The sequence below is a fragment of the Cyprinodon variegatus genome, unplaced genomic scaffold (genome assembly GCF_000732505.1).
Source record: "Cyprinodon variegatus isolate N-32 unplaced genomic scaffold, C_variegatus-1.0 Scaffold3, whole genome shotgun sequence".
Classification (NCBI taxonomy): Eukaryota; Metazoa; Chordata; class Actinopteri; order Cyprinodontiformes; family Cyprinodontidae; genus Cyprinodon; species Cyprinodon variegatus.
In genome coordinates this window covers 1,186,862-1,194,527 of record NW_015150456.1, presented here as the reverse complement: position 1 = coordinate 1,194,527, position 7,666 = coordinate 1,186,862, and positions in this window count along the sequence as shown.

Here is a 7,666-nt window from a genome sequence, read left to right as displayed (position 1 = left end):
GGTTTCCAGATGGATATGCGGAGCAAATCCATCTGGCGGAGTCAGGTTAAAAGGGACATAGAGGGAAAAAAAAAGAACTTTTTTAAAAAGTTCTTTAAAAAGAAAAGTTTATTTTTTCCCCTCCATGTCCCTTTAGGGGCTCCGTAGCATTGCATACTGACCTTGTCTCTCTTCATTCATGTAATGTCGTGTTTTGGGACTTTTCTAGAAATTAAGAACCTCTCCAAATCATCCTCCATGGTTGTAGCTGACACATTGGTGTATTATCCTCCCATAGCAGTACACTTTGCACCTCCACTGTTGTGTGTCTGTTTTACTTCCGGTTAGCTGACATGGCAAAACGTTTTGCGAGATCTCGCAAAAGTATTGCGGGATCTCGCAAAAGCTTGTTTTTTGCGAGATCTCGCAAAAGTATTGCGGGATCTCGTAAAAGTTAATTTTTTCCTCCATGTCCCTTTAGGGGCTCCGTACAAATCCATTGTTTCAAAAACAGAGAAACTTCATATTATCAAACATAATTTTGGTGCCAAGTCTATTATTTGGAATTTCTTAATCATACATCATGTGTTACTAATATAACTAAATAATTTTTCTCTTAGTTAAAAAGACTATTTTGTGGATAAAATAATCAAAAGTCAGCTCCTGTTAATCTGTTCCTATTATTTACTATTAATTATAATGATGATTGACATTTATATGCACAAAAAATATCTTATTTCAATAAAGACCAATAGGAGAAATAACAAACAATAACAGTTTTGTATCATTTATTCCTATTATTTATAAATATTTATAAATTATTGTGTTTTGGGATTAATTTTATATTATTATAGCTATTTTGTTTTCTATAAGCTTTGCATGTGCTGTAATATTACCAAAATTGTATCCGTATCTGTTAGAAAAAAAGTTGAAATACGACCTGCACCCAAATGCACATGTGAATGGCTGGTTTGTGTATGTGTCAGAAAGAGAAGGGCAGAAGCTAAATTGCAGGTGATAAGAATGCTACAGGAGACGGTGAGAGGGTTGAAACCGAGAGGGCCTAAAAGCTCTGAGGTCCTTTGAGTGTGTGATTGTGTGTGTAGAGTTTCCATTATCACTCTGTCAGGGTGCACAGCCCTGGCGTCATGGGTCTATTGGACCACATAAAGACACCACTGTGGAAACAGGTGAAGCCGACACAAGTTACTGTCTTTGTGTTTGTTCGTACGAGGACACAGCATTCAGTCAACCTGTAACCCCATGTGTGTCATGGGGATAGAAACTAGCTTTTCTTTATTTTCTTTTTTTAACTTTTTAAAGCAGTACAGGTAAACTATATTTAAAGAACAAAAATATTTTTAGAAATGAATTGAAAACAGGTATAATAGACTGAGTGGGAGTAACTTTATATTCCAAACTCACAGAACAAAACTGCAGTACAAGCACGGGCGGTTCTAGACAGGGGCCAAAGGGGGGCCAGGGCCCCTGTAGATCATTTTATGGCCCCTGTACTGAAGACGTAATACTCAAAGAAATTTAAATGATGATATGCGCAGAAACAGACATGGTTACTGATAGATCCTTTGGATCTATTTTTTTTTTCTTTACAAATTCTGTTTTATTAACTGCTTAAAAACATGGCATAAGTGGTATTGAGATAGAATCCCAGTTTTCATCTGCTAAATGTTTTTTTCCAAAACAAATGTAAAAAAAAAAATACTCTACTTTTTACAGCTAATTTTAACAGTTTTCCTTAAATTCTAACTCAGATTTTATAGAAAACTGTAATTTCATTTTTTGGCCCCAATACCGATACCCGATACCTGGCTGTGCAGTATCGGCCGATACCATAATAATGTAAAATAATTGCTATCATGGTTTGTCAAGTTGCTGCCTACCTTTGTGAAGCAGGAAAAAATCTAATACAAAGTGAATCCAGTAGAACTTTTTATTGCCTACCAGGAGTGAGTGACAATAGTTGAATAAACTTATGGCTCTCAAAATGTTATCGGTGCCCTATTTGTTGGTACTCGCCGATACCGATACCACCATTTTAGGGCAGTATCGGGGCCCCGTCCGATACTGGTATCGGTATCGGTGCAACACTAATAAAAACCCAAAGATTTTAAGACAGGATTTTTTTTAATAGCAATTTTTCAACTTTTAAGACAATACAGTATGATAAAGAGTACATTTATATACATGTTTAAGTCAGAATGATTTGACATTTGAATATGACTTCCCTACGACTTTAAAAAGAATTGAAAAGTAAAATACCAGTAGCAGCCATTAAAAATGGCCATTCCCAGTCAAAGGCCAGCCTCTGCAACTCCCAGCAAAGTCCCCTTCATGAACCCAACATATGTTTTTACTTCACCCTTTAACTTAATTACAGGGTAGACAAGGAGACGATGCTTCTCTTTAAATCTTAATGTCCACAAATTATGACACAAAGAATATTTTAGTACAAAGATTGACGTTTAAAAGTGAATTGTAGGGGACCAACCAAGATCCCATTAAGAGAAGAAGGGAAATTTTGTATGGTTACTACTGTACACTTTTCTAAAAATATCTATCCAAAATATTTTAGCAAACTTTCAGATATTTTTGGTATATTTTTCCAGACAGGTTTCAGTTTTTAATGAAACAAGAATAAGATCATCTGACTTTTGTATAGATAGTTAGATATAAGATATTTTTTGAACAAATAAGAGGATTTCCATGCGTCCTCTTTGTTGAAAAGTAAGCAGAACAAACATTAAGACTGGAACAGTTGGCAGGCAGTTGTAGTTGGAGGCTAGATCCCTGCCGAGCCCAGCTGCTGCTCTGGCCAATGATGAGATGGTAACTTAGCAGCAAGCAGTAGCATATAAGGAGGAGACAACTCATTCAGCTTGGGCGGGTAACTGGAGGCAGCTTCTTATTAGATCTATTGCCTCAGTGGGGTGCCAGCCTACTAGGGCTGGCAGCTACTATGGTGAATGCTGACAACTTTTCTGACACATATTTTGCTTTGATGTCAAACATTTAGTAGCTAATTAGATTAGCTGCTGCTCTTCACATAACATGTCTGTGGGGTTAGCTTTGTCCCACTAATAGAAACAAAACCATCACACTGAATGATGTGAACTCAAATTACATTAAAAAAAAAACTTCCAATTTAAAGCTAATCTAACCATACAACTATTGTAGCATGTTTTAGAGCTGTGCAGGAACAGAATATACAAGTTCTTTGCAGATTATCTCTGGGATTAGAGCAGTAGCCAATCAAACCAGAGAAATGATTGTGGATTACTCGAAATCTAAGTAAACTGTTCCCAAATATCCATACAGTTTTCAAAACTCTCAAATAATTTTAAATATAAAGCAGGACCTTGAACTGTCATAGTTCCTGGATTTTATTTGGGCCACATGTGGAAACCATAAGGGAGGATTAGCAGGTTTATTTTAAAGAGACTGAGAGGAAAGAAACGGGCAGCTATCTGTTGGGGAGGTACCCCCGGATAGACACCGTCTACGGAAGAGACAGACAAGTCAGCCGAGCCTGAATCTGGATACGAAGCAGGAACTGAACAAAACTCAGTTTGAGCCGATGGAGACAAGGTTGCCGAGGGAAGGTGTCCTGGGCATCACGGGGAGCAGGGATCTGTCCTTGGCTTTTTCTGATTGGAGCTCAATGAAGAATTGTATAATATTCAAGCCGGAGACCCCAAAGGCAGTCAGAGCTTAAGTCTGAAGATGTTGGAGACAAGGTGGCTTGTTGAAATGGTAGTCATGCAGGTGTTCTTTAACCTGGGATGTGGAAAGAAAAACCATCAGGTTAACTTGAGAAGATCAGAATGTGACTTGCTAATTTTCAATAGGTATTTGCTCATGGAGATTCATTAATTCTACTCAGAACAGCTGAGCTTCAGGCATCAGTGAGAAAGTCATAATAATAATAAAATGAATAATTGATTTTTATTAATCTCACATAGGAAAAAGTTACTTCTGCATTTAACCCATCCCCTTGGGGAGCAGTGGGCTGCCATCATGGGGCACCCGGGCAGGAGTGTGGGGTTGAGGGTCTTGCTCAGAGACCCAGAGTGGCAGTTTGTTAACCTGACTCCGCCAGATGGATTTGCTCCGCATATCCATCTGGAATTGCTCTGCATATCCATCTGGAAACCTTCCGTTGAAGTAATTTTGGGAAGGGGCGAAAATACTGGTTAGCTGATTGGCCTATGTTGGTGATAGACGGGCCAAATAAACCAATCAGATCAACGAAGCATATGACGTACTAACAGAGCGACGACGAAAACACAACCACAAGCCAGGCTACTTTTGCCGAAACCAGTCGGGAGAAGAGCAAAAACATCTTTTCCTCTGAGAAAAGCCTCCAGAGCAGTGTTTTGGTCTTCTTTCAGTGAAGAAATACTCTGTAATTCCGATAAAATCTGCTCCATAGCCACGCTAACGCTAGTTTCATCGGCTGAAGCCGCCATGTTCTTTAGACTGAACTGTCGCGCTTCTCGTTGCGTCACACCTCAACTCGCCTCAAAGCCAACGCTGATTGGACGTTCGTTTGGTGAAGGGCTCCAAATTTTTTTAACGGAGAGTCTCCAGACTGATTAGCGAGTGAAACCTTGAAAGCTCACGAGATCAGGATGGTCTCACGAGGCTAGCAGTTTGTGGGAGTGGGGCTCAATTTCAGAACCTCAAGATTCCAAGCTCTATACCCTAACCTCTGGGCTGCCACCCTCCAATATTTGTATTATTTATATATCTATATATTTCTTTATATATAAGGCTGCCAGCTAATGTGTGGTGCCAGAGGAGCATTCTGGGATTAATGACCCTATCTTTGGGGCTCGAACTCAGGACTCAGAACCTCAGATGTCCTAGCTCTATGCTCTAACCACATTGTAATCCAAATGTAAGACCAGCCTCTTAAATTTCCACTTTCCACTAGCTAACGCGCAAATGAATAAAAAATAGCCAGTCCAGATCTAAGCTGGAATTTCACTGTATAAAACTGAGGTATATGGGAGCAAACTAGGGTAAATGAAGGCCTTAACTGACAGCAGGAAATACAAGTAAATTCCTAATCGAAAGATCTCAAAATCAATCCCACACCGAAGCAGGGCTACACAATGCAAACAAGCATACACACACGCCATATACATACCTTGGGGTAAATTATAGAGATGAATTAAAATGCTTATTTATTTCTTCATGTAGAGAAAGCAAAATTATCCAGAAAGAAACTACATACACATGTTTGATTTACAATTATTAGACATATCTTTATTTTTACTTTTGGGCCCTTGTTTGCATTCGTTTTGGTGGATTTGCCTGACCAATAGCTGCTTTGTGCATCCTCTCTCTGTTGGTAGCTTCTAGGGACGGCATGTTGAACTCAAGTTCTTGAGGGTCCAACAAACCTAATTCAAATGACTTAATGACCTCTTCAGTTAAAATAAAGGATCAGTCAGAATACCTCAAATCGATAAAATGGTAAATGGCATGTACTTATATAGCCCCTTTATTCAAGTTAGGAGACTTGACCAAAGCGCTTTACACTACAGTCATTCACCCATTCACGCACACACTCACGGTGGCAAGCTACATTGTAGCCACAGCTGCCCTGGGGCTCACTGACAGAAGCAGGGCTGCCGTACACTGGCGCCACTGACCACCATCAGTAGACAATGCAGGTGAAGTGTCTTGCCCAAGGACACAACGACAATGAAAGTCAGAGCCGGGGCTTGAACCGTCAATCCTTCGATTTCAGGGCAAACTCCTACATCCAAAGCCACTGTCGCCCCGATAAGGACTCTTAAGCCATGGCAGAAGAGCATCAATGGTTGCCATGATGAGTGTTCTCCAAATATTAAAGGGCACCTCTACGCAACAACCTTCAGCATGACCGGTTTGGCAAAGGGTCAGTAATGGTGTGAGGTGGCATTGGATTGGAGGGCCGCGCTCACCTCCATGTGCTGCCAGAGGTAAGCATGGCTGCCATGAGATACCAAGAAGAGATCCCCAGGCCATATGCTGTAGCGATTGGCCTTGGCTTCCTCCTAATGCTGGACAAAGCTAGACCTCATGTGACCGGAGTGTGTCAGCAGTTCCTGCAGGATGAAGGTCTCAGTTATGGACTGGCCCGCCCATTCCCCAGATCTGAATCTGATTGAGCACATCCGGGACATCATGTCTCTGAGTCCAGGAGTTGGCTGATCCTTTAGTACAGGTTTGGGAGGAGTTCCCTCAGGAGACCATCCGCCACCTTATCGGGAGCAGCCAAGGCATTCTAGGGAGGTCATACAGGCACATGGAGGCCACACACAATACTGAGCCTCATTGTGACCTGTTATAAGGACATCAAATCAAAGTTGGATTAGTCTGTAATGTAATTAGTTTAATTTTGTGTGAGACTCCAAATCCAGGCCATCATTGGTTAATACTAAAACACATTCAATGAGACTAGTCCATTCATTCTGATCTAGGATGTGTTATTTCAGTGATCCCGTTATTGTTTTGAGCAGGGACGATTGCCCGCCAGGTTTCAAGACACTGATATGTGATGAATATCTGTCAGTTTTATTTGTCATATCATCTATTAGCTTATTTTGTCACCTCAGTGTGCCTGCAGTGCTTTGGTATTGTTTTTTCAGGGTTCTCCCCCCTCCATGTTGCCCACTGTAAATCATTTTGTCTGATAGCAGCCACAGCTTACAACTGCTCAGTGATCTCAAATTTCCCGTTTGTTACATTATAATTGTCATTTCACGCTTTATACTCCTAACTGCTCTATCAAATCCTCTTCCTCTCATTCAGATTGACAAATATCTCTCAGCATTTCTTACCCCTTTTGCCTTTTAGTGTTTTTCACTCTCTTTGCTTCGCTGCCATCATCCTTTCTTCCTAATCCTTCTGGAGCTGAATCCCCTTTTATCCCTCATGTGGTCTATCTGCCAAGTCGATCTGTCTATCATTCTTTGGCTCATTGTCTTGTTTTCCAATCTCCGGCTTTCATCCACCTTGTCAGTGTTGCGGTTTCTCTCTTTCACTGTAAACCCCACTTGTTCCCCTCTGTACTTTACCTTCCCTCTTTTCTTTGTGTTGGCAACTTTGAGCCTGCAGACACCGGGGGACCGCAGAAGCTCAACTTTAATTGATACATTGGATAGAAGAGACAGAGCTGGATGGCTCTGGGCTGACAAGGTTAATTCTGTTTTCTTTGCTTCTCATCACCTGATGGCAATTAAACCCATGACATCCTTCCTGGGAGGGTGTGTGGGGGGGAAGAAAGTCATTCTATTGAAGATGACTTGCACATTAAGGAAGATTTTGAAGGGAAAATTGATAAAATCAAGAGATTCCTTTTTCAGAAACTGCAAACGGAGCTAAACAACCAAGTAATATATGTGCAGCAGAAAAGCTGTGGTTTGAAGTCCACTTCTGGGCTGTTGTGCTAAATCCTAACAGACCACACAAGGCTGGGCAATCTATCGAGACTTTAGAAATATTTTTACAAAACAGATATAATTCAATTCAATAATACTCAACATTATGTCATAATAATAACACTTAAGACCAACCATTTCTTTTTTTCTCCCTCTTATTTATCTTATTAATAGTTGTGTTTTGCTCAAACTTTGTCTCTTGTCTTTTTAGGCTATACGGGTTTGAATTCCTGTTG